Source organism: Epinephelus lanceolatus, chromosome 24 (assembly GCF_041903045.1).
Source record: "Epinephelus lanceolatus isolate andai-2023 chromosome 24, ASM4190304v1, whole genome shotgun sequence".
Taxonomy (NCBI): domain Eukaryota; kingdom Metazoa; phylum Chordata; class Actinopteri; order Perciformes; family Serranidae; genus Epinephelus; species Epinephelus lanceolatus.
In genome coordinates this window covers 19,993,207-20,001,384 of record NC_135757.1, presented here as the reverse complement: position 1 = coordinate 20,001,384, position 8,178 = coordinate 19,993,207, and the positions used below count along the sequence as shown (strand labels likewise).

The window sequence follows — 8,178 nt, the reverse complement described above, 5'->3', positions numbered from 1 at the left end:
CTCCTTTCTCTTCGTTGCAAGACAGAGATATACAGAAGATCTTTTGTACCCAAAGCCATCAGGCTTCATAATTCACTGTTAAAAAGATGAGCTGACAGACTTTTTTGAATTTCCCTTTGGGGATGAATAAAGTACCTCTTATTCTTAAATGTATTTTTCAATTAACTGTTCATTTATTTCTTTAACCCATAATGAAGTAGTCAAGGAAAAAAGTCTCAGATGAATATTCATACAATGACACACAAGAACAAATCAAATATTGTACCAGATATATTAAACTTCAATGGTATATTAACAAAAGATGCATCTTACTTTGCTTCATCATACAAATCAAATATAGTTCCAAATATATTAAACTTTTATGGTACAGTAACAAAAGTTGTATCTAAATGTATAAAAAAAATTGCTTAACTGGTGTCGGAAGCAAATGGCTCTGTAAACACACAGAAGAACGTAGTGCAAACACTTGTGCAAGAAAGAAAATGGCTCTGTAAACATACAGTAGAACGTAATGCAAACATTTGTGCAAGAAAGAAAATGGCTCTGTAAACACAGAAAGTAGTGCAAACAATGTTTAGGTGCAATTATTTAAAAGATGCACTGAATAAACCACATGAAAATCGAACTTAAATTTAACACACCACACCTGGCTACATTACATTTTTTCCAGGAATTTTGTCATCAGAGCCTCAAAACCCTGCTGTGCAGACTTCAGTTGTGCCATTGTCTCTTGGTGGCGCAGCTGACTGGCCTCTCCTGACTGTCGCGGGAACTCCATCACCTCATCATTCACCAACCTACGTTTACGGGGGTTGTGTGGGGTGGATGTGGTTGCTTTTGGTCCTGTGTTTACTATAGGGTTGGATACTGTGTCAGCTAATGCTGTGCTGCTGCTGCTGCTGCTGCTGCTGCAACGTCCCAGCACCTCAAGTCTGCGAAATTCAAGCCGCTCTGATGTCAGGGAACACCACATCATGCTGCTCTCCCAGAAGGGCTTCCATTTCACTATAAAACTGGAAGCACATGGCTTCCCTCCCTGTTGAGTTATTATTGTCTTTTACCTTTTTGCATCAACAAGTGTGTTCCATTTTCTGGCCACCTTGTCAGGGCAGAAAATCTGTTGGAAATGGCTTCCCAACTTATCTGCTGCCTCTTTCCACAGCATTTTCTTGTTGGACTTGGCAGTTCTTAGCCGTGTATTCAGCTCTTGCAGGTTCTTTGGGAGACCGCTGCCTTCCACTCTGATGTGCTGGTGCATCAGGTCAATCAAAAATAGTGTTTGGTCCCTGTTGAAGCCGTCATTGTGGGCGATGATGATGGTGATGGCGATGGTACTGATGATGGTGGTGGTGGTGATGGTGATGGTTCGGGTGTTGGCTCAACAGTATCCTTGCAGTTGTCTACAAAATCCACAAAAAACAACAGGTTAACATTATTAATTATTATTAATGTAATTACTATTGTTATAGTTATGATTGTTATTCTACTGTCTTATCTGCAATTATGTGCAACTCACCCAGTTCAACCAGATGCACTCTGACAGATAGATCCGCAGTAGAGTAGTATGTGGTGAGGTCGTGAGCCTTCTGGTATAGGGGACCAGGGAAAGGAGTATTTCTCTGGGGATACAAATACAAATTCATGTTCCTGTCGAGGTAGACTTTGAAAAAAAAAGACACACACACACACACACACACACACACTGTTATAGCTTCATAACTGTGGTAGAGCACTGAGTTGGTTCATTCAATCATTTATTTACTTAAAAAGTATTTTGAACATGATTTTGCTGTGTATAGATCATCTGCTTTGGCTCCAGAGGGGAGTTTCTTGTAGATGTCAGCAGCTTGACAATGAAACTGTAATAACGGTGATAGTGCGGAGAAACAGAGCCGTACAACAAAAGTGTTTAACATTACTGTAGTTTAGCAGCCCCGTTTTGCCAGCGATAAATCTTAAAGACCATCAGCTGATTTGGGGCGGGCGCTGGCAGAAAGCGAAACAAACTAATCACGTCTTGAATCTACAAAAAAATTTTTTTGACCAATTGTTTCGACAAATGCTGACAAGCACCTATCATTTCTGACAGCGGGCGGGCTCTCTGCCAGCCGGCACGGTCACCTGTGCGCTGCGCAGCGTGCGCTGCAATGCGCGCCTTACAAAAAGAAAAAGACAGGCCAGACCACTTGTTGGCCAGGCCACCGGGGAACTCCCCAGTTCTCCCGTGGGCCAGTCTGGGCCTGTACAGGGAGTATCGTTCTGCGGAGCCTCTCCTCAGTTGTCATCCTTTTGGGGGTCCGTCTTATTCCTACTGAAGATAAGATTTTTCTCCCAAGGAAGATCCACTTTCAGAGTTTTGTCTTGTGCTGCCTGTATGTTTTCCTTTGACGCCTCACAAAGCCTTCCATCATGAGCCAGGGATGCAAACAGTGCGCCGAAAAGCGCAACTTTCATGGCTATTTGGGTGACTTGTGTGAATCGTTCAGATCCGAAGAGTACTGTTTTTTTTTTTTGGGGGGGGGTCTTAACAATTCCTACAATGTATTTCTGTTACACTCGTATGAGTGAACTGTGCTGAGCAAAACAAATCTACAACTGAAAAAAAAAAACAAGTGTCAGCAGCATCTGTCGCGAGGGCACATCGTGTGCTGATCATGTGTATCATTTAAGCGCTATGATTGGCCATTGGCGAGGCATCCATGCCGTGCGAAGAAGCAACTGAAACAATTTGATGACTGATGACTGAAATGACTGATTCTGAACGCGGAATATAAGTGTCGAGATCATCTGAGGTAAAAACATTCACTTTTTTCCGTTGGCTGGCTATAGCTTTGGGCATATTTAGCTATGTAGGTTATGTGCTGTCTTTTACACAATGTTATGTAACGTTAACGTTAGTCTACTCCGTGTGAGGGCTGCTTGTCATGCTAGCCAGCTAGGTATTAGCTAGCTAGCTAACCGTTTAGCTAGCCCTTCACAGGACTGGTTACGCATTAGCTGGCGCTCCTGTCAGTCCTTTATCTGACCGGTCGCAGTGATTATTTTCGCGGTGGAGTGAACGGTCGGATAAAGGCTTATAGCAGGAGCGCCAGCTAATGTGTAACCAGTCCTGTGAAGGGCTAGTGAAACAGTTAGCTAATAAGCTAATACCTAGCTGGCTAGCATGATGAGCAGCCCTTTAGAGCTAACTGTTACACTAGCTAGCCCTCGTGATGAATTTTGAATATTAAGAAGTATAACGTTAGCTATGTTGCTAGCGTTAATCATCATGCCGTTTAACATTACGTTAGCTAACTTCAACTCTGCATTGATTTTCAGAATGAGGGAGTTTGATGAGAAAGATGCACTGCTTGTGAAAGAGCTGGATTCAGGTTGCAAGAGCAGTTGGAGGTGGTCATGGTTAAAGTTAGATGCTTCAATCGAGGTGAAGTCAGTCAAGCACACGTTCCCATTGTCAGACTTTTTCAAGAAAGTGGATAAAAAGGGATGCGCCAGATGTACACTCTGCGCCAAAGAAATGAACTATTCTAGCAAGGGTGTAGGCCTACATGCCCTGTTAGCACACTGTCAGACAGATGTAGCCTACATAGACAGAAAGTCACCACAATAATCATGACACAAAGTGTTGCACAGCTCCTCAGAAAAGAAGACTCAGCATTGCTCACAACCCCTAATGCAGCAGAGAAAATCAGGCCTACGCCTAAACTACCAGTCAGGATTTCCCCTAGGATTTTTTGAAGCTGTGGTGGTGGGCTGTAGGGGAGGGATAAAAAAAGGCAAAAAAATGTATGATTATGACAACTAAGAATGTTTATGAATAACTTATTTATTTGTTTTTCAACTGAGTCCACAACCAGCAGAACATGAACACTGGAAAAAACAAAATTGCACAACTGTACAGCTGTAAATCTAATGGCATAGTTTGCAGCCTGGCTGAGAGCATTTTATTTTTCTCGCTTTTTTGAAAAATGAATTCTAATGCTCTGTGATATGGGAACTCAGCCAGAGGTGGCCCATTGATGCTGAGTAGGAGGCATGCTGCCAGATGGTCCCCCCGCAGCCTGTTCCTCAGGTCTGTCTTCACCTACACAAAAATACAATAAAAATATAGCCGCGAGCGGCAATCTGCGGGTTCTAACCTGTTCCGCCCCAAACCAGCCACCGTGACCCTCACCACCCACCGTGACCCTCATCTGCCGTAGTGCAAGACGTTCCCCACTCTGTCCCTGAAAGCTCCAAGCAATACATACTCTTTCCAAGTCACACATTTCTTGAAATCGGGTTTTCAGCTAGCCTACATGCTAATAACATTTGTGGTATACTTTCACATAGAGACTCCATTTGAACATCAAAACATAAATTGAAATTGTACCTATTGATGCGTATTTCAAAGTTTCAATAGGCATTTTAATGTTTAAGCAATCACAGTTCCATGATCATGATAATTTTGGGAGAAATCTGGAGATAATAATGGATGTGTATGGGAGAGGCTGTAAAATATTCTGTAAGGCTAAAGACACAGATGTGAGTGTACTATTATGATTTTACCTAAATGAAGGTAAGTGAAAGTTCAGACAGGAAGATCATCTCTTTACGTAAGTATACCTCAAAGCCACTTCTCTGTTTTCCCACTATCCTCTTGCTCCACCCTTCTTCACATATTTCAACAAGTCACAGTCTGCCAGCCTCTCCCTGTTCTCTACCAATCCGTCATTAGCTGTCAAATTTCTCTCTCTGCTGTCATCCAGCTGTCATTTCAGCAAAACTCCCAGCCCACCTCCACCCCTGCACCACCTCCATCAAGATGCAGATTGTCTTAATCTGGATCTTCAACCGAGAAGTTCCCTCATCCGGTGACCTCAAGATTCCCTACTTTCCCCAGTGTCTAGGCCGGGGGGTGGGGGTAACTTCTTCAGTTGCAAGTTTCTCATCCAGAGATCAGTTTACTCAGCTGGTCTCCTCCCCATGGTCTAAGTGGCAAATTATCAAACCATTCTAAATATATTCACGTGACCTCAAAAGTCACATAATTATAGCAACATGTGCACATGCAGGCTTTTTTATTCAAACATGACATAATAGCTTCATTTGCATGAAGTGGTATTATGTGGTAGTGAGGGTCCGTGTACCTTTTGATAGTTTGATATTTTGTTTTCAAAATAAAATGGATTTATGCAAATACGGCCATTTTCCCGTTATTCCGTTTTGAGACACAAAACGAAATAACGGAAGTGCTTCCGTTTTCCCGTTTTCTCTTTCAAAACCAAATTATGGAAAAACCAAATTTCAGATGGGTATTGTTGTTATTGTTTTTGCCCATGTTAGAGTTCTGTGTTGTGTTTATAATTAAAAATGACCATCTGATCTTGTGTTCCCTGAGTACTCCTTTTTTAAAATCTGCTGTGTGTTCAGATTCTTCAAATTGTTAATCACATAGCTACCACAGTTACAGGTATAGACCTACATTAACCTGCTGTTCTACTTCCATTCAACTGTTTGACAGTCTTAAAATTACTTAAATGTAGAATTACAGGGTCTGACATGTTAACTCTTTACTGAATGTTAGGGTATGTTTATGGTAACTGTAATCTCCAGCGATCATGGGCCCAACAGTGAGGAGGACTACCACCACATTGGCTTTCCAGGGTGCTCAGGAAGAACAATCTAGACACTGTTAAAGACCTTGTATCACTCTTGTATTGAGAACCTGCTGGCATACTGTATCATATGGAACCTGCACTGAGGCCAACAGGAGGAGGCTCCATCCATCCATCCATCCATCCATCCATCCATCCATGCATCCATCCACCTATCTATCTATCTATCTATCTATCAATCAAACAAATAATAATAATAATAATAATAATAATAATTAACAATTAATATTTCTTATTAATTAAAAATTCCTCATTGTTTATTCTTGTTCGTAGACACATTTTGTTGAATTAAATCAACATGGCTTTTCCACTCCTCGTGGTGACAGTCAGCACAGACAGTAGATTGACAACAGGTAACACAGACGTTGTAGACACTTGGGGTGGCGCTGTTGTGTCCAGCACTGGCGCCAAGGTATTGACATCATATGTATCCTATCGTATGATTGATAAATGAATGATTATAATTTAATACACATAAGTCTAGAAGTTCTACTACGTTTTCTTTGAACCAGCATCAATCAACCGCGTCATATAAAGATGCCAGGGTAAAATTAATGAGTTTATAGTTGCCATTGGCGGTGGCTGTCCGTCGGTGAATTAGGTCCGGGCTGTACATTTTTGGAATACACGTTTACTGTTAGTTAAATTGAGGTCACATTACAGTTTACATTGCTTATAAAGGCTGAGTAGTGTAGCAGTTAAAATGCAGAACTCATCACGGCCAGTTGGCCTCAAGGATTTTGACTCGGGAAAGGAGTCTCTGCCGCCGTTGTTATGGCAACCAATGACGCCCGGTGCAAAGCGGGGAGAAATGACAAGCAGTCGGATAAAATTATCGCCAAAGGACTAATAAAACACAATTTGTATTCCTTGCAGCTCTCCATTGAATCGACCTCCACACACCTCTCGGTTGAAATGAAATGATCGCAGCTCATTTGATGAGACACAGAACCTGCTGTTTTGAACCTCAAAGCATGTCTACTATTCGTGTAAACCCTGCGCCGCCCTGTGGCTAAACACCAAGTATACTAAAGCCATTACAAGTTCTCATTTTCAAATGATTAGCCTGTAAATAATGCCTTCAATAATGCCTGCTGCTGATAATAATCGTAATAATAATAGGCTACTAGCCTATTAACCGGGACCTCTGCTGGTGACTTAACGTTATAGATGCTCAGGGAACGTAAAGTTTTTCCACAAAAAGCATTCACGCACTCAAGCTAAAATGACAATTATATGCCTATCACATTCTTCCAAACAACCAGCTCTTATACTTTCACAGAAATAAAATAGATGTGCACCATATGGTGTAGAAAGACAGCGGTAAGCTATAATATAAGAAGTTAGCAGTTAGCACGCTAAAGTTTTATTCTGAAGTTGTTACACTTAACTTCCGCTTCCGGTCCGTCGTTGTCACAGTTATATCAAAAAGAATAGAAAAAAAAATGAATTTGCAGAAATCAAAATTGGGCCGTTTTTTCAATTTGGTTTTTCCGTAATTTGGTTTTGAAAGAGAAAACGGGAAAACAGAAGCACTTCCGTTATTTGGTTTTGTGTCTCAAAACGGAATAACGGGAAAATGGCTGTATTTCCGTAAATCCGTTTTATTTTGAAAACGAAATATCAAACTATCAAAAGGTACACGGACCATTTTCTGAACTCACATGCTTGATGCAGGGAATTAAACCAAAGTTCCACAACATGTCTCAGTAGATTGTAGTCTATGCATGAATCCTTTTTGTTGTTGTTTTATTTTCTGACATTATCCCATGTGTATTTCATTTCTTGCATTTTCCCCAAATGTCATTAGTGTTTGTGGACGAAAGCATAATGTCTAATGAATATCACAGAATGAATGGGCTGTTTGATGGCCGTTTGTTTAGAGACACTTACATAGGCTAGGGCTTGATATGAAACAACTGGAATTCATTGTGTAGCACCATTTTTTGGGATGACATGATACATTCTTTGTATGACTTCCTGCCCGGCTTGATACAATCGCTCGCGTTTCGCGCACAAAATCGACGCTCCTCGGTACTTTGTGGCCATCCATGCGTTTCAAATGTAGTCCTACATCTGCCATGTTGAGGACCAACAGGTGTTTCAAACTAATTAATTGGTTTTACGCCAATCAGAAACACAACTCAAATTGAATTGTAGAATTGAGTAATAGAGGAGGATGTGCGGAAATTTTCTCATAAGCCAAAGATGGGCCAGCGGAGAAATCTGGGAACCACTTTTTTGCTTTCACACAAGTCAATTGTACAGCTCTGCACTTTTTTGGAAATGGTCCAAAATTTTGAACTTCATAGATTAAACACTACAAACATGCTATTTTTAATGCTAATGTTGAGGATAACTTATTTAATCCTAATATCTGACATTTTACTCATAGCAGACATTTGCATCCATATGTCAGTCAAACTACTTTTGTAGTAACAAAATTGACACAAGGGGGAAATTGCAAAATTTGAGCTAGATCTCATTGTTGTTACTCAATATTTTCCTGGCCACATTTTAC

At 41.0% G+C, this 8,178-nt stretch overlaps 1 pseudogene; it reads right to left on the bottom strand.

Annotated features, from left to right (window-relative positions):
* Nucleotides 1-655: 655 nt before the first annotated feature.
* LOC144461856 (uncharacterized) lies at nucleotides 656-2,285 on the bottom strand (annotated as a pseudogene).
* Nucleotides 2,286-8,178: the final 5,893 nt, after the last annotated feature.